This window comes from Bombina bombina, chromosome 7, assembly GCF_027579735.1.
Source record: "Bombina bombina isolate aBomBom1 chromosome 7, aBomBom1.pri, whole genome shotgun sequence".
NCBI lineage: Eukaryota > Metazoa > Chordata > Amphibia > Anura > Bombinatoridae > Bombina > Bombina bombina.
In genome coordinates, this window is record NC_069505.1 from 133,434,320 (window position 1) to 133,452,786 (window position 18,467).

The 18,467-nt window shown below is 43.8% G+C and overlaps 1 protein-coding gene across 1 annotated transcript in view; it reads right to left on the bottom strand.

The window, feature by feature from the left end:
• Positions 1-18,467, bottom strand: part of LOC128636274 (cytoskeleton-associated protein 5-A) — an 825,907-nt gene that overhangs the window by 27,902 nt on the left and 779,538 nt on the right. The gene's annotated exons all lie outside the window — the stretch shown is intronic.

Here is an 18,467-nt window from a genome sequence, read left to right on the forward strand (position 1 = left end):
GTTTTCTCATCAATTCCATTCAGAAAATAAAAACTGCTACATACCTCAATGCAGATTCATCTGCCCGCTGTCCCCTGATCTGAAGCTTTTACCTCCCTCAGATGGCCGAGAACAGCAATATGATCTTAACTACTCCGGTTAAAATCATAGTAAAAAACTCTGGTAGATTCTTCTTCAAACTCTGCCAGAGAAGTAATAACACGCTCCGGTGCTATTGTAAAATAACAAACTTTTGATTGAAGTCATAAAAACTAAGTATAATCACCATAGTCCTCTCACACATCCTATCTAGTCGTTGGGTGCAAGAGAATGACTGGGACTGACGTAGAGGGGAGGAGCTATATCAGCTCTGCTGGGTGAATCCTCTTGCATTTCCTGTTGGGGAGGAGTTATATCCCAGAAGTAATGATGACCCGTGGACTGATCACACATAACAGAAGAAAAGTCAAATTTTTGAGGTAAGACAAAATATGATAATTTAAAGCATAATCCCAAATATGAAACTGACTGTCTGGAAATAAGGAAAGTTGAACATTCTGAGTCAAGGCAAATAAATGTTTGAATACATATATTTAGAACTTTATGAATAAAGTGCCCAACCATAGCTTAGAGTGTCACAGAAAATAAGACTTACTTACCCCAGGACACTCATCTACATGATTGTAGAAAGCCAAACCAGTACTGAAACGAGAATCAGTAGAGGAAATGGTAAATATAAGAGTATATCGTCGATCTGAAAAGGGAGGTAAGAGATGAATCTCTACGACCGATAACAGAGAACCTTATGAAATAGACCCCGTAGAAGGAGATCACTGCATTCAATAGGCAATACTCTCCTCACATCCCTCTGACATTCACTGCACGCTGAGAGGAAAACCGGGCTCCAACTTGCTGCGGAGCGCATATCAACGTAGAATCTAGCACAAACTTACTTCACCACCTCCCTTGGAGGCAAAGTTTGTAAAAACTGATTTGTGGGTGTGGTGAGGGGTGTATTTATAGGCATTTTAAGGTTTGGGAAACTTTGCCCCTCCTGGTAGGAATGTATATCCCATACGTCACTAGCTCATGGACTCTTGTTAATTACATGAAAGAAATAAAACTTTCCAAGATAACAACTTAATATCTATGGAATGCATAGGTTCAAATGGCAACCCCTTGAAGAACCTTAAGAACTAAATTCAAACTCCAAGGAGGAGCAATAGGTCTAAACACAGGCCTGATCCTAGTCAGAGCCTTACAAAAAAATTGAACATCTGGAATATCTGCCAGATGTTTGTGTAGCAAAATAGTTAAAGCACAAATCTGTCCCTTTAAGGAACTTGCTGATAACCCCTTCACCAATCCTCCTTGGAGAAAGGACAAAATCCTAGGAATCCTAATCTTACTCCATGAGTAACCCTTGGATTCGCACCAATAAAGATCTTTACACCATATCTTATGGTAAATCTTTCTAGTTGGCTTACGTGCCTGAATCAAGGTATCAATGACCGAATCAGAGAACCCTCGCTTAGATAAAATCAAGCGTTCAATCTCCAAGCAGTCAGCTGTAGCGAAATGAGATTCGGATGATGGAAGGGTCCCTGAATGAGAAGGTCCAGCCTCAATTGAAGCTTCCACAGTGGCAGAGATGACATGTCCACCAGATCGGCATACCAAGTCCTGCGAGGCCACGCAGGAGTGATGAGAATCACCGAAGCTCTCTCCTGTTTGACTCGAGCAATCACCCGGGGAAGGAGAGCAAACGGAGGGAACACATAAGCTAGATTGAACGACCAAGGCACTGCCAAGGCATCTATCAGTTCGGCCTGAGGATCCCTGGACCTGGATCCGTATCTCAGGAGCTTGGCATTCTGAGATCCAGCTCCGGCCTGCCCCATCGGAGAATCAGTTTGGCAAAGACCTCCGGGTGGAGTTCCCATTCCCAAACGTCTGTCTGCTCAAAAAATCCGCCTCCCAGTAGTCCACTCCTGGGATGCAGATTGCTGACAGATAACAAGAGTGAGCCTCCGCCCACTGAATTATCTTGGAGAAAAGACAAAATCCTAGGAATCCTGATCTTACTCCATGAGAAGCCTTTGGATTCACACCAAAAAAGATATTTACGCCATATCTTATGATAGATCTTCCTGGTGACAGGCTTTCGAGCCTGAATCAAGGTATCTATGACTGACTCAGAGAAACCCTGCTTTGATAAAATCAAGCGTTCAATCTCCAAGCAGTCAGTCGCAGAGAAATTAGATTTGGATGCTTGAACGGACCTTGAATCAAAAGGTCCTGTCTCAGTGGCAGAGTCCATGGTGGCAGAGATGACATGTCCACCAGGTCTGCATACCAAGTCCTGCGTGGCCACGCAGGTGCTATCAAAATCACTGAATCTCTCTCCTGTTCGATTCTGGCAATCAGACGCGGAAGGAGAGGGAATGGTGGAAACACATAAGCCAGGTTGAACGACCAGGGTACTGCTAGAGCATCTATCAGTACTGCCTGAGGATCCCTTAACCTGGACCCGTAACAAGAAATTAGGCGTTCTGACGAGACGCCATCCGATCCAATTCTGGTGTGCCCCATAGCTGAACCAATTGAGTACCCACTCCCCCGGATGAAAAGTCTGATGACTTAGGAAATCCACCTCCAAATTCTCTACCCCTGGGATATGGATTGCTGAAAGATGGCAAGAGTGAGTCTCTGCCCACCGAATTATTTTGGAAACCTCTATCATCGCTAGAGAACTCAGTGTTCCCCCTTGATTGATTGATATAATCTACAGTCGTGATGTTGTCCGACTGGAATCTGATGAATTTGGCCGAAGCCAACTGTGGCCAAGCCCGAAGCAGATTGAATATTGCCCTCAGCTCCAGAATATTGATGGGAAGTAGAGACTCCGACCGAGTCCACACACCCTGAGCCTTCCAGGAGTTCCAGACTGTACCCCATCCTATCAGGCTGGCGTCCGTTGTCACTATCACCCATGAGGGCCTGCGGAACTACGTCCCTTGGGACAGATGATCCGGCGACAACCACCAAAGAAGAGAATCCCTTGTCTCCTGATCCAGATCTATTTGAGGAGACAAATTTGCTTAATCTCCATTCCATTGTCTAAGCATGCTCAGTTGTAGAGGTCTGAGATGAAAACGAGCAAACTGAATTATGTCCATTACTGCCACCATCAATCCAATTGCCTCCATGCATTGAGCCACTGACGGCCGAGGATTGGACTGAAGGGAACGGAATGTATTCAGAATCTTTAACTTTCTGACTTCCGTCAAAAAGATTCTCATGGTCGATTAGAGTTCCCAGAAAACCCTTGTCTGTGGAATTAGTGAACTCTTTTCTAGATTCACCTTCCACCCATGAGTCTGCAGAAAGGACAGGAAAATGTCGGTATGAGACTGTGTTAGTTGATAAGACGCCTGGATCAGAATGTCGTCCAGATAAGGCGCCACTGCAATGCCCCGAGGTCTGAGAACCGCTAGCAGAGACCCCAGAACCTTTGTGAAAATTCTGGGTGCTGTGGCCAGACCAAAAGGAAGAGCCACGAATTAAAAATGTTTGTCCAGGAAGGCAAACCTTAGGAACTTGTAATGATCCCTGTGTAAGGGGATATGAAGATATGCATCCTTCAGATCCATGGTAGTCATATATTGTCCCTCCTGGATCAATGGAAGAATGGTCCGAATAGTTAACATCTTGAAGGATGGAACGCTGAGAAACTTGTTTAGACTTTTGAGATCTAAAATCAGTCAAAACGTTTTTTTTGGGAGCTACAAATAGATTTGAGTAAAACCCCTGCCCCTGTTCCTGAATTGGAACGGGGCATATTACTCCCATGAGGGATAGATCTCCTACACAGTGTAAGAACGCCTCTCTTTTTATCTGGTCGACAGATAATCGTGAAAGAAGGAACCTTCCTCTGGGGAAGGAATTTTTGAACTCCAACCAATACCCCTGAGACACGATTTCTAGTGTCCAGGGATCCCGAACGTCTCTGATCCAAGCCTGGGCAAAGAAATAAAGTCTGCCCCCTACTAGATCTGGTCCCGGATCGGGGGCCGCCCCTTCATGCTGTCTTGGTAGCGGCAGCAGGCTTCTTGGGTTGTTTACCCTTGTTCCAAGTCTGGTTGGGTCTTCAGGTGGACTTAGCTTGAGAAAAATTCCCTTCCTGTTTAGTGGAAGAGGAGATTCCCTTGAAGTTTCGAAAGGAACGAAAATTACTGTCGTCTCCTTTGCTTAGATGTTTTATCTTGAGGGAGAAGGTGACCTTTACCTCCCGTAAAATCAGAAATGATCTCCTTCAAGTCCGGCCCAAACAGGGTCTTTCCCTTGAAAGGAATAGCCAAAAGCTTAGATTTAGAGGATACATCCACAGACCAAGATTTTACCCATAAGGCTCTTCGTGCCAAGATGGCGAATCCTGCATTCTTAGCTGATAATTTGACGATCTGAAAAGAAGCATTCGTAATAAAAGAATTAGCCAGCTTAAGGGCCTTAATTCTATCCTGTATTTCCTCTAAAGAAGTCTCAGTCCTAAGGGACTCTTCTAGAGCGTCAAACCAAAAAGCGGCCGCAGTTGTGACTGTTACAATGCAGGCTGTCGGTTGCAAAAGAAACCCTTGATGAACAAAGTTTTTTGAGAAGACCCTCCAACTTCTTATCCATGGGGTCTTTGAAAGCACAACTGTCCTCGATAGGAATAGTCATACGCTTGGCCAGAGTAGAAATAGCTCCTTCCACCTTAGAGACCGTCTGCCAAGAGTCCCGCACAGTTTCAACTGTAGAGTACATTTTCTTAAAAAACAATTTATGCTTACCTGATAAATTTATTTTATAAAAAATAAATTTATTTCTCTTGTGATGTATCGAGTCCACGGATTCATCCTTACTTGTGGGATATTCTCCTCCCCTACAGGAAGTGGCAGAGAGAGCACCCACAGCAGAGCTGCCTATATAGCTCCCCCCTTAACTCCACCCCCCAGTCATTCGACCGAAGGCTAGGAAGAAAAAGGAGAAACTATAGGGTGCAGTGGTGACTGAAAGTTTAAAAATAAAAATATATATGCCTGTCTTAATAAACAGGGCGGGCCGTGGAATCGATACATCACAAGAGAAATAATTTTATCAGGTAAGCATAAATTATGTTTTCTCTTGTAAGATGTATCGAGTCCACGGATTCATCCTTACTTGTGGGATACCAATACCAAAGCTTTAGGACACGGATGAAGGGAGGGACAAGACAGGGACCTTAAACGGAAGGCACCACTGCTTGTAGAACCTTTCTCCCAAAAATAGCCTCCGAAGAAGCAAAAGTATCAAAATTAGAAAATTTGGAAAAAGTATGAAACTAAGACCAAGTCGCCGCATTACAAATCTGTTTAACAGAAGCCTCATTTTTAAAAGCCATGTGGAAGCCACAGCTCTAGTAGAATGAGCAGTAATTCTTTCAGGAGACTGTTGGCCAGCAGTCTCATAAGCCAAACGGATGATGCTGTTCAGCAAAAGGAAAGAGGTAGCCGTAGCCTTCTGACCTCTCCGCTTACCAGAACAACAAACAATGAAGAGGTTTGACGGAAATCTTTAGTTGCTTGTAAGTAGAACTTTTAAGCACGAACCACATCAAGATTGTGCAACAGACGTTCCTTCTTTGAAGAAGGATTAGGACACAGTGAAGGAACAACAATCTCTTGATTGATATTCTTATAAGAAACAACCTTAGGAAGAAACCCAGGTTTGGTACGCAAAACCACCTTATCTGCATGGAAAATAAGATAAGGGGAATCACACCGTAAAGCATATAGCTCAGAAACTCTTCGAGCCGAAGAGATAGCTACTAAAAACAAAACTTTCCAAGATAGAAGCTTAATATCCATGGAATGCATAGGTTCAAACGGGACCCCTTGGAGAACTTTAAGAACTAAATTTAGGCTCCATGGCGGAGCAACAGGTTTAAATACAGGCTTGATTCTGACCAAAGCCTGACTAAATGCTCGAATGTCTGGGACATCTGCCAGACGTTTGTGTAGAAGAATAGATAAAGCAGATATTTGTCCCTTTAAGGAACTAGCTGATAATCCCTTCTCCAAACCTTCTTGGAGAAAAGACAATATTCTAGGAATCCTAATCTTACTCCACGAGTAACCTTTGGAATCACACCAATAAAGATATTTGCGCCAAATCTTATGAGATATTCCTGGTGACAGGCTTTCTAGACCGAATCAGGGCATCAATGACCGAATCAGGGCATCAATGACCGAATCAGGGCATCAATGACCGAATCAGGGCATCAATCACCGAATCAGGGCATCAATCACCGAATCAGGGCATCAATCACCGAATCAGGGCATCAATCACCGAATCAGGGCATCAATCACCGAATCAGGGCATCAATCACCGAATCAGGGCATCAATCACTGAATCAGGGCATCAATCACCGAATCAGGGCATCAATCACCGAATCAGGGCATCAATCACCGAATCAGAGAAACCACGCTTTGATAGAATCAGGCGTTCAATCTCCAAGCAGTCAGACGCAGAGAAATTAGATTTGGATTCGTGAACAGACCTTGGATTAGAAGGTCCTGCCTCATTGGCAGAGTCCATGGTAGAACCGAGGACATGTCCACTAGGTCTGCATACCAAGTCCTGCGTGGCCACGCAGGTGCTATCAGAATCAACAAAGCTCTCTCCTGCTTTATTCTGGCAACCAGACGTAGAAGGAGAGGAAATACATAGGCCAGATTAGAGGACCAAGGCACTGCTAGAGCATGTATCAGTACCGCCTTGGGATCCCGGGACCTTGACCCGTAACGAGAAAGTTTGGCATTCTGACGGGACGCCATCAGATCCAATTCTGGTGTGCCCCATAGCTGAATCAGCTGGGCAAATACCTACGGATGGAGTTCCCACTCCCCCAGATGAAAAGTCTAACGACTTAGGAAATCCGCCTCCCAGTTCTCTACTGCTGGGATGTGGATTGCTGAGAGATGGCAAGAGTGATCCTCTGCCCATCGGATTATTTTGGTTACCTCCATCATCGCTAGAGAACTCCTTGTTCCTCCTTGATGATTGATATAAGCTACAGTCGTGATGTTGTCCGACTGAAACCTGATGAATTTGGCCGCAGCAAGCTGAGGCCACGTCTGAAGCGCATTGAATATTGCTCAGTTTTAGAATATTTATCGGGAGAAGAGATTCCTCCCGAGACCATAAGCCCTGTGCTTTCAGGGAGTTCCAGACTGCACCCCAGCCTAGCAGGCTGGTATCTCGTTACAATGAGCCACTATGGCCTGCGGAAACACATTCCTTGAGACAGGTGGTCCTGAGACAACCACCAGAGAAGAGAATCTCTGGTCTCCTCTCCAGATGCAGTTGAGGAGACAAATCTGCATAATCCCCATTCCACTGTTTGAGCATGCATAGTTGCAGTGGTCTGAGGTGTAGGCGGGCAAAAGGAACTATGTCCATTGCCGCTACCATGAGTCCGATTACCTCCATATACTGAGCCACTGATGGCCGAGAAATGGAATGAATAGCTCGGCAAGTGGTTAAGAGCTTTGATTTTCTGACCCCCATCAGAAATATTTTCATTTCTACCGAGTCTATCAGAGTCCCTAGGAAGGAAACTCTTATAAGAGGGAAGAGAGAACTCTTTTTTTATGTTCACCGTCCACCCGTAAGATCTCAGAAAAGCCAACACAATGTCCGTGTGAGACTTGGATAGCTGGAAAGTTGACGCCTGAAATAAGATGTCGTCTAGATAAGGCGCCACTGCTATGCCCCGTGGTCGTAGAGCCGCCAGAAGGGACCCTAGCACCCTTGTGAAAATTCTGTGAATAGGGATGTGTAAATACGCATCCTTTAAGTCCACAGTGGTCATATATTGACCCTTCTGGATCAGAGGTAGAATAGACCAAATAGTCTCCATCTTGAATGATGGAACTTTGAGAAACTTGTTTAGAATGTTGAGATCCAAGATTGATCTGAAAGTTCCCTCTTTTTTGGAAACCACAAACAGGTTTGAGTAAAAAACCTAGCCCCTGTTCCTCTTTTGGGACTGGGCGGATCACCCATAAGGTATGTAGGTCTTCTACACAGCGTAAGAACGCCTCTCTCTTTGTCTGTTTACAGGCAATTGAGAAATGTGAAAAGTCCCCCTTGGAAGAGAGCCTTTGAATTCCAGAAAATATCCCAGGGACACAATTTCTAAAACCCAGGGATCGTGAACATCTCTTGCCCAAGCCTGAGCGAAGAGAGAGAGTCTGCCCTCTACTAGATCCGGTCCTGGATCGGGGGCTACCCCTTCATGCTGTCTTAGAGGCAGCTGCAGGCTTCTTGGCCTGTTTACCCTTGTTCCAAGCCTGGTTAGGTCTCCAGACTGACTTGGATTGGGCAAAATTCCCCTCTTGCTTTGCAGCAGAGGAAGCTGAAGTGGGACCACTCTTGAAATTACAAAAGGAACGAAAATTATTTTGTTTGGTCCTCATCTTATTTGATCTATCCTGAGGGAGGGCATGACCTTTCCTTCCAGTGATGTCTGAAATAATCTTTCAGTTCAGGCCCGAATAGGGTCTTTCCTTTGAAAGGGATGTTCAAAAGTTTAGTTTTAGATGACACATCAGCAGACCAGGATTTAAGCCATAACGCCCTGCGTGCTAAAATGGCAAAACCTGAATTCTTTGCCGCTAATTTAGCCAGTTGAAAAGCGGCATCTGTAATAAAAGAATTAGCCAATTTAAGGGCCTTAATTCTGTCCAAAATTTCTTCTAATGGAGTCTCCATCTGAAGAGCCTCTTCTAGAGCCTCAAACCAGAAAGCAGCTGCAGTAGTTGCAGGAACAATGCAGGCAATAGGTTGAAGAAGAAAACCTTGATGAACAAAAATTTTCTTCAGGAGACCCACTAATTTTTTATCCACAGGATCTTTGAAAACACAACTGACTTCAATATAGGTATAGTTGTACGCTTAGACAGAGTAGAAATAGCTCCCTCCACCTTAGGAAAACTCTGCCACGAGAGACAGGAGGGGGAATGAACGGAATACCTGGTCTATCCCACTCCTTAGCAATAATATTCACAATCCTCTTAGGGACTGGAAAAAAGCATCAGTGTAAACAGGAACCTCTAAGTATTTATTTATCTTACACAATTTCTCTGGGACCACTATAGGGTCACAATCATCTAGAGACGCTAATACCTCCCTGAGCAATAAGCGGAGGTGTTCAAGCTTAAATTTAAAGGCCGTCATATCAGAATCTGTCTGAGGAAGCGTCTTTCCTGAATCAGAAATTTCTCCCTCAGATAACAAATCCCTCACCCCTACCTCAGAGCATTGTGAGGGCATATCAGATACGGCTACTAAAGCATCAGACTGCTTAACATTTTTCCTTAACCCAGAGCTGTCCCGCTTTCCTTGAAAACCAGGCAGTAAGGATAAAACCTCTGTGAGGGTTGTATTCATAATTGTGGCCATGTCTTGTAAAATAAATGAATTTGACGCACTAGAGGTACTTGGCGTCACTTGTGCGGGCGTTACTGGTTGTGACACTTGGGAGCGCTATATGCTAAACCCTCATTTACTTCTGACTGAGAATCATCTATTGCTCTATTTTTAAGTGCTAATATATGTTCTTTATAGTTTATAGACATATCAGTACAATTGGGACACATTCTAAGAGGGGGTACCACAATGGCTTCCAAACATATTGAACAAGGATTTTCCTTGGTGTCAGACATGTTAAACAGGCTAGTAATGTAACAAGTAAGCTTGGAAAACACTGTAATCAAAGTAAATAACACTTAGAAATAAAAACGGTACTGTGCCTTTAAGAGAAAAAAAGCTGCACAAATTCTGCAAAACAGTGTAAAAAAGCAGTAAACATAATGACATTTTTACAGCAGTATCATATAGCCTTAGTAACTTTGCACAGCTATGCAAATAAACAATTAACCCCTTAATGGCAAAACCGGATTGAAAAAACATCAAAACCAGTAAAAAAGACTTTCAGCACTTTGCCACAGTTCTGCTGTGGCTCCTACCTGCCCTTCAGAACAATTTGTGGGGGAAAAAAAACTTTTACAGCCCTCAAACACGGCAGGAACCTCTGGAGAAGCAGTTAGAAGTCTCAGAGGAAAAGAAACTGCACAACTGAGGTGCGAAAAACAGAATTTATGCTTACCTGATAAATTACTTTCTCCAACGGTGTGTCCGGTCCACGGCGTCATCCTTACTTGTGGGATATTCTCCTCCCCAACAGGAAATGGCAAAGAGTCCCAGCAAAGCTGGTCACATGATCCCTCCTAGGCTCCGCCCACCCCAGTCATTCGACCGACGGACAGGAGGAAATATATATAGGAGAAACCATATGATACCGTGGTGACTGTAGTTAGAGAAAATAATTCATCAGACCTGATTAAAAAACCAGGGCGGGCCGTGGACCAGACACACCGTTGGAGAAAGTAATTTATCAGGTAAGCATAAATTCTGTTTTCTCCAACATTGGTGTGTCCGGTCCACGGCGTCATCCTTACTTGTGGGAACCAATACCAAAGCTTTAGGACACGGATGAAGGGAGGGAGCAAATCAGGTCACCTTAATGGAAGGCACCACGGCTTGCAAAACCTTTCTCCCAAAAATAGCCTCCGAAGAAGCAAAAGTATCAAATTTGTAAAATTTGGCAAAAGTGTGCAGTGAAGACCAAGTCGCTGCCTTACATATCTGGTCAACAGAAGCCTCGTTCTTGAAGGCCCATGTGGAAGCCACAGCCCTAGTGGAGTGAGCTGTGATTCTTTCAGGAGGCTGCCGTCTGGCAGTCTCATAAGCCAATCGGATAATGCTTTTAAGCCAAAAGGAAAGAGGTAGAAGTCGCTTTTTGACCTCTCCTTTTACCAGAATAAACAACAAACAAGGAAGATGTTTGTCTGAAATCTTTAGTGGCCTCTAAATAGAATTTTAGAGCACGGACTACGTCCAAATTGTGTAACAAACGTTCCTTCTTTGAAACTGGATTCGGACACAAAGAAGGTACAACTATCTCCTGGTTAATATTTTTGTTGGAAACAACTTTCGGAAGAAAACCAGGCTTAGTACGCAAAACCACCTTATCTGCATGGAACACCAGATAGGGCGGAGAACACTGCAGAGCAGATAACTCTGAAACTCTTCTAGCAGAAGAAATTGCAACCAAAAACAAAACTTTCCAAGATAATAACTTAATATCTACGGAATGTAAGGGTTCAAACGGAACCCCTTGAAGAACTGAAAGAACTAGATTAAGACTCCAGGGAGGAGTCAAAGGTCTGTAAACAGGCTTGATCCTAACCAGAGCCTGAACAAATGCTTGAACATCTGGCACAGCTGCCAGTCTTTTGTGAAGTAAAAAAGATAAAGCAGAGATCTGTCCCTTCAGAGAACTTGCAGATAATCCTTTCTCCAAACCTTCTTGTAGAAAGGATAGAATCTTAGGAATTTTTATCTTGTTCCATGGGAATCCTTTAGATTCACACCAACAGATATATTTTTTCCATATTTTATGGTAAATTTTTCTAGTTACAGGCTTTCTAGCCTGAATCAGAGTATCTATTACAGAATCTGAAAACCCACGCTTTGATAAAATCAAGCGTTCAATCTCCAAGCCGTCAGTTGGAGGGAAACCAGATTCGGATGTTCGAATGGACCCTGAACAAGAAGGTCCTGTCTCAAAGGTAGCTTCCATGGTGGAGCCGATGACATATTCACCAGGTCTGCATACCAAGTCCTGCGTGGCCACGCAGGAGCTATCAAGATCACCGAGGCCCTCTCCTGATTGATCCTGGCTACCAGCCTGGGGATGAGAGGAAACGGTGGGAATACATAAGCTAGGTTGAAGGTCCAAGGTGCTACTAGTGCATCTACTAGAGTCGCCTTGGGATCCCTGGATCTGGACCCGTAGCAAGGAACCTTGAAGTTCTGACGAGACGCCATCAGATCCATGTCTGGAATGCCCCATAATTGAGTTATTTGGGCAAAGATTTCCGGATGGAGTTCCCACTCCCCCGGATGGAATGTCTGACGACTCAGAAAATCCGCTTCCCAATTTTCCACTCCTGGGATGTGGATCGCAGACAAGTGGCAGGAGTGATCCTCCGCCCATTGAATTATCTTGGTTGCTTCTTTCATCGCCAGGGAACTCCTTGTTCCCCCCTGATGATTGATATATGCAACGGTCGTCATGTTGTCTGACTGAAACCTTATGAATTTGGCCTTTGCTAGTTGAGGCCAAGCTCTGAGAGCATTGAATATCGCTCTCAGTTCCAGAATGTCTATCGGGAGAAGAGACTCTTCCCGAGACCATAGACCCTGAGCTTTCAGGGATTCCCAGACCGCGCCCCAGCCCACTAGGCTGGCGTCGGTCGTGACAATGACCCACTCTGGTCTGCGGAAGCTCATTCCCTGTGACAGATTGTCCAGGGTCAGCCACCAACGGAGTGAATCTCTGGTCTCTTGATCTACTTGAATCGTCGGAGACAAGTCTGTATAATCCCCATTCCACTGTCTGAGCATGCACAGTTGTAATGGTCTTAGATGAATTCGTGCAAAAGGAACTATGTCCATTGTTGCAACCATCAATCCTATTACTTCCATGCACTGCGCTATGGAAGGACGAGGAACAGAATGAAGTACTTGACAAGAGCTTAGAAGTTTTGATTTTCTGACCTCTGTCAGAAAAATCCTCATTTCTAAGGAATCTATTATTGTTCCCAAGAAGGGAACTCTTGTTGACGGGGACAGAGAACTTTTTTCTTTGTTCACTTTCCATCCGTGAGATCTGAGAAAGGCTAGGACGATGTCCGTATGAGCCTTTGCTTTTGACATGGACGACGCTTGAATCAGGATGTCGTCCAAGTAAGGTACTACTGCAATGCCCCTTGGTCTTAGAACCGCTAGAAGGGACCCTAGTACCTTTGTGAAAATCCTTGGAGCAGTGGCTAATCCGAATGGAAGTGCCACAAACTGGTAATGCTTGTCCAGAAAAGCGAACCTTAGGAACTGATGATGTTCCTTGTGGATAGAAATATGTAGGTACGCATCCTTTAAATCCACGGTAGTCATAAATTGATTTTCCTGGATAGTAGGTAGGATCGTTCGAATAGTTTCCATTTTGAACGATGGTACCCTGAGAAATTTGTTTAGGATCTTTAGATCCAAAATTGGTCTGAATGTTCCCTCTTTTTTGGGAACTATGAACAGATTGGAATAAAAACCCATTCCTTGTTCTCTTATTGGAACTGGATGTATCACTCCCATCTTTAACAGGTCTTCTACACAATGTAAGAATGCCTGTCTCTTTATTTGGTTTGAAGATAATTGAGACCTGTGGAACCTTCCCCTTGGGGGTAGTTCCTTGAATTCCAGGAGATAACCTTGAAAAACTATTTCTAGCGCCCAAGGATCCTGAACATCTCTTGCCCAAGCCTGAGCAAAGAGAGAAAGTCTGCCCCCCACTAGATCCGGTCCCGGATCGGGGGCTATCCCTTCATGCTGTTTTGGTAGCAGTGGTAGGCTTCTTGGCCTGCTTACCCTTGTTCCAGCCTTGCATTGGTTTCCAGGCTGGTTTGGGTTGTGAAGTATTACCCTCTTGCTTAGAGGATACAGAATTAGAGACTGGTCCGTTTCTGCGAAAGGGACGAAAATTAGGCTTATTTTTAGCCTTAAAAGACCTATCCTGTGGGAGGGCGTGGCCCTTTCCCCCAGTGATATCTGAAATAATCTCTTTCAAATCAGGTCCAAATAATGTTTTACCTTTGAAAGGAATGTTAAGCAATTTTGTCTTGGAAGACACATCCGCTGACCAAGACTTTAGCCAAAGCGCTCTGCGCGCCACGATAGCAAACCCTGAATTTTTCGCCGCTAATCTAGCTAATTGCAAAGCGGCATCTAAAACAAAAGAGTTAGCCAATTTAAGTGCTTGAACTCTGTCCATAACCTCCTCATACGAAGATTCTTTACTGAGCGATTTTTCTAGTTCCTCGAACCAGAAACACGCTGCCGTAGTGACAGGAACAATGCATGAAATTGGTTGTAGAAGGTAACCTTGCTGTACAAAAATCTTTTAAGCAAACCCTCTAATTTCTTATCCATAGGATCTTTGAAAGCACAACTATCTTCAATAGGAATAGTAGTGCGTTTGTTTAGAGTAGAAACCGCCCCCTCGACCTTGGGGACTGTCTGCCATAAGTCCTTTCTGGGGTCGACTATAGGAAATAATTTCTTAAATATAGGGGGGGGGGAACAAAAGGTATGCCGGGCCTTTCCCACTCTTTATTTACTATGTCCGCCACCCGCTTGGGTATAGGAAAAGCGTCGGGGGGCACCGGAACCTCTAGGAAGTTGTCCATCTTACATAATTTCTCTGGAATGACCAAATTGTCACAATCATCCAGAGTAGATAACACCTCCTTAAGCAGTGCGCGGAGATGTTCTAATTTAAATTTAAATGTCACAACATCAGGTTCAGCTTGATGAGAAATTTTTCCTGAATCTGAAATTTCTCCATCAGACAAAACCTCCCTCATGGCCCCTTGAGATTGGTGTGAGGGTATGTCAGAACAGTTATCATCAGCGTCCTCTTGCTCTTCAGTGTTTAAAACAGAGCAATCGCGCTTTCTCTGATAAGTAGGCATTTTGGATAAAAGATTTGCTATGGAGTTATCCATTACAGCCGTTAATTGTTGCATGGTAATAAGTATAGGCGCACTAGATGTACTAGGGGCCTCCTGTGTGGGCATAACTGGTGTAGACACAGTAGGGGATGATGTAGTATCATGTTTACTCCCCTCATTTGAGGAATCATCTTGGGCAATATCATTATCTGTGGCATTACTGTCCTTACTTTGTTTGGACACTATGGCACAATTATCACATAAATTTAAATGGGGAGACACATTGGCTTTCATACATATAGAACATAGCTTATCTGATGGTACAGACATGTTAAACAGGCTTAAACTTGTCAACAAAGCACAAAAAACGTTTTAAAATAAAACTGTTACTGTCACTTTAAATTTCAAACTGAAAACACTTTATTACTGAATATGTGAAAAAGTATGAAGGAATTGTTCAAAATTCACCAAAATTTCACCACAGTGTCTTAAAGCATTAAAAGTATTGCACACCAAATTTCAGAGCTTTAACCCTTAAATTAACGGAACCGGAGCCGTTTTTACATTTAACCCCTATACAGTCCCAGCTATATGCTTTGCTGAGACCCAACCAAGCCCAGAGGGGAATACGATACCAAATGACGCCTTCTATAAGCTTTTTCAGTGATTCTTAGCTCCGGACACATGCATCTGCATGCCTTGCTCTCCAAAAACAACTGCGCATTAATGGCGCGAAAATGAGTCTCTGTCTATAACTAGAAAGGCCCCCATCTGAAAAAGGTGTCCAACACAGTGCCTGCCATTTTTCTAAACGTTCCCCAAGATTATAATACCAATTATTAGTTAGAATCTTCATAATATGCCTAGTAAAGCAATCGTTTTAGCCCAGAAAAATGTCTACCAGTTTTTAAGCCCTTTTTGAAGCCCTTTATTCTTTTATGTTTAACTAAGAAAATGGCTTACCGGTCCCCATGAGGGGAAATGACAGCCTTCCAGCATTACATGGTCTTGTTAGAAATATGGCTAGTCATACCTTAAGCAGAAAAGTCTGCTGTTTCCCCCAACTGAAGTTACTTCATCTCAACAGTCCTGTGTGGAAACAGCAATCGATTTTAGTTACTGTCTGCTAAAATCATCTTCCTCTTACAAACAGAAATCTTCATCCTTTTCTGTTTCAGAGTAAATAGTACATACCAGCACTATTTTAAAATAACAAACACTTGATAGAAGAATAAAACTACATTTAAACACCAAAAAACTCTTAACCATCTCCGTGGAGATGTTGCCTGTGCAACGGCAAAGAGAATGACTGGGGTGGGCGGAGCCTAGGAGGGATCATGTGACCAGCTTTGCTGGGACTCTTTGCCATTTCCTGTTGGGGAGGAGAATATCCCACAAGTAAGGATGACGCCGTGGACCGGACACACCAATGTTGGAGAAATAGACCCCTCCCACCTCACTCAATGTTTTAAGGCCTAACAGACAAACACTATAGTGTCTCTAAATTAACCATGTGGGTTAGAAAACTCAAAAACAACCCACAATGACCCCTTTAGTCCCTTCAAAAAACGTTATAATTGCATCATTCACTGAATAAACAAAAACGTTGTTACCAAACAGTGTCACCAGTAACTAATGAGCCCTTCATGCAAGCTGAAATTCATATCCAAGTGTCTGAATACAGCTTACCCTTCCCTCATGGGGATATTGCCAGCCTTTTCTAGCAATAACAGTCTGTCTAGAAAAAAATAGACTGACCATACCTTAATGCAGTTTAGCCTGCAAACTGTTCCCCCAACTGAAGTTTTTCTGTACTCTTCAGCCCTTGTGAGAACAGCAGTGGATCTTAGTTACAAAATGCTAAGATCATCATCCTCCTTGCAGCAATCTTCATCCCTTTTCTGCCAGAGAGTAAATAGTACACACCGGTACCATTTAAAAATAAACTTTTGCTTGAGAAAATAAAAACCTAACATTTTTGTCACCACACTCCTCTTTGCCCTTCCTAGCAGTTAAGCAGGCAGAGAGAATGACTGGGGGGGTGGAGCTAAGGGGGGAGATATATAGGCAGCTCTGCTGTGGGTGCTCTCTCTGCCACTTCCTGTAGGGGAGGAGAATATCCCACAAGTAAGGATGAATCCGTGGACTCGATACATCTTACAAGAGAAATAGGGGAAGGGAAGAACGGAATACCTGGTCTTTCCCATTCCCTTGCAACAATTTCCGAAATTCTCTTAGGAACCGGAAAGACATCGGAATAAGTAGGGACTTCTAAGTATTTGTCCATCTTACTCAATTTCTCTGGTGGGACCACAATAGAGTCAGTCATCCAGAGTCACCAAAACCTCTCGCAGCAAAAGACGGAGGTGTTCAAGTTTAAATCTGAAAGACATGACGTCCGATTCTGTCGGGGGCAATGCACTTCCTGAGTCAGACAGTTCCCCCTCCGACAGGGCCTCCCTACCCCCCAACTCAGAGCCCTGGGAAGGTATATCGGAGAAAGCCATTAAAACATCAGAAGTCGCAGGAACCACATGGGTCTCTGTCCTGCTGCGTTTGCCTTGTAACACTGGCAACTTAGATAAAACTTCTGTAAGAGTGGATGACATAACTACAGCCATATCCTGCAGAGTGAATGAAGTGGACGCGCTTGGGCGGGCGTTAAAGGTTTTGACGCTTGGGGAGAAAGTTGTGGCATACCCTGAGTCTCATCAGTCTGAGAAGCATCCTTAGATATACTTGCATTAAAGAAAATTTGTTCTTTAAATTGTAAAGCCCTCTCAGTACATGAGGGATAAAAAGTAATAGGGGGTTCCACATTGGCATCTAAATACATAGAACATGTATTTTCCAGAAGTTTAGCCATGACAACCAAACCAGCAATAGTAATACTGATCGTCTTTCACTTAATTATGAAAGCCAAAAATTATAGAATTTGTTTTGAAAAAAAAAAACAGCATACTGCGTCTTTAAAAAATAAAACTGCAATAATTCTCTCTGCTCCGCAATAATCTATGTAATAACGGGGAGCACTATAAGATCTTAAGTAAACTTTTACTCTATCTGCCCAGATTAGCTATGCGTAATGTTTTAACAAACTTTGGCACTTGCACCTCACCACAGCTCTGCTGTGGCGCTTACCTGCCCCCACGAGACACTGAACACTCCGTGAGCGGCGCTCCTAAGCCTGTTTGTGAAAGTTGTATACACAAACTGACTTAGGCCCTACCGGAGCCCAGAGACCTGCTGCCGATCGAGGATCCGGATAACAACTGCGCGGCTAAGCGCGTGAAGCTAAGCCCCGCCCATCGTAGGCGTAAATTAAGTCCCCAGCAAAGGAACCCGCATGGGAATAAAAAAAATGTTGGTTTAACCACGAAAACCATAACTGCCAATGTGCCCCTCAAATAAACAATACACTCCCCTGTTCTTTTCTTTAAGTTTCACAGTTAACGTTAGAACACTTGGGGAACAACTCCACAATCTCCCAGTGTCAAGCCCACAAACATAGCATACCCACCGGGTTAACATTAGGGTACTGAAAAACACAGTTGATTTCACCCAATAGAGAGGGGAACCCCAGGCACACCGTCATGACCTCTGTGCAAACTTATTACCCCTTCCCGGTATAGGGAATAAATGCTCTGAGATATCTCAGTCTCCCCAGAATCAAATGACTGCACATACCTCAATGCTGAGCGCAGCATGACATGGTCTTACACAATGAAGATGTTCTTTTCATCACCTTCAGTCGATCTGTGGGAACAAGCAGGGTCTTAGATAATGTTTGCTAAGACCATCATCATCAGGGCAGCAAATATGGGAGCCACTGCA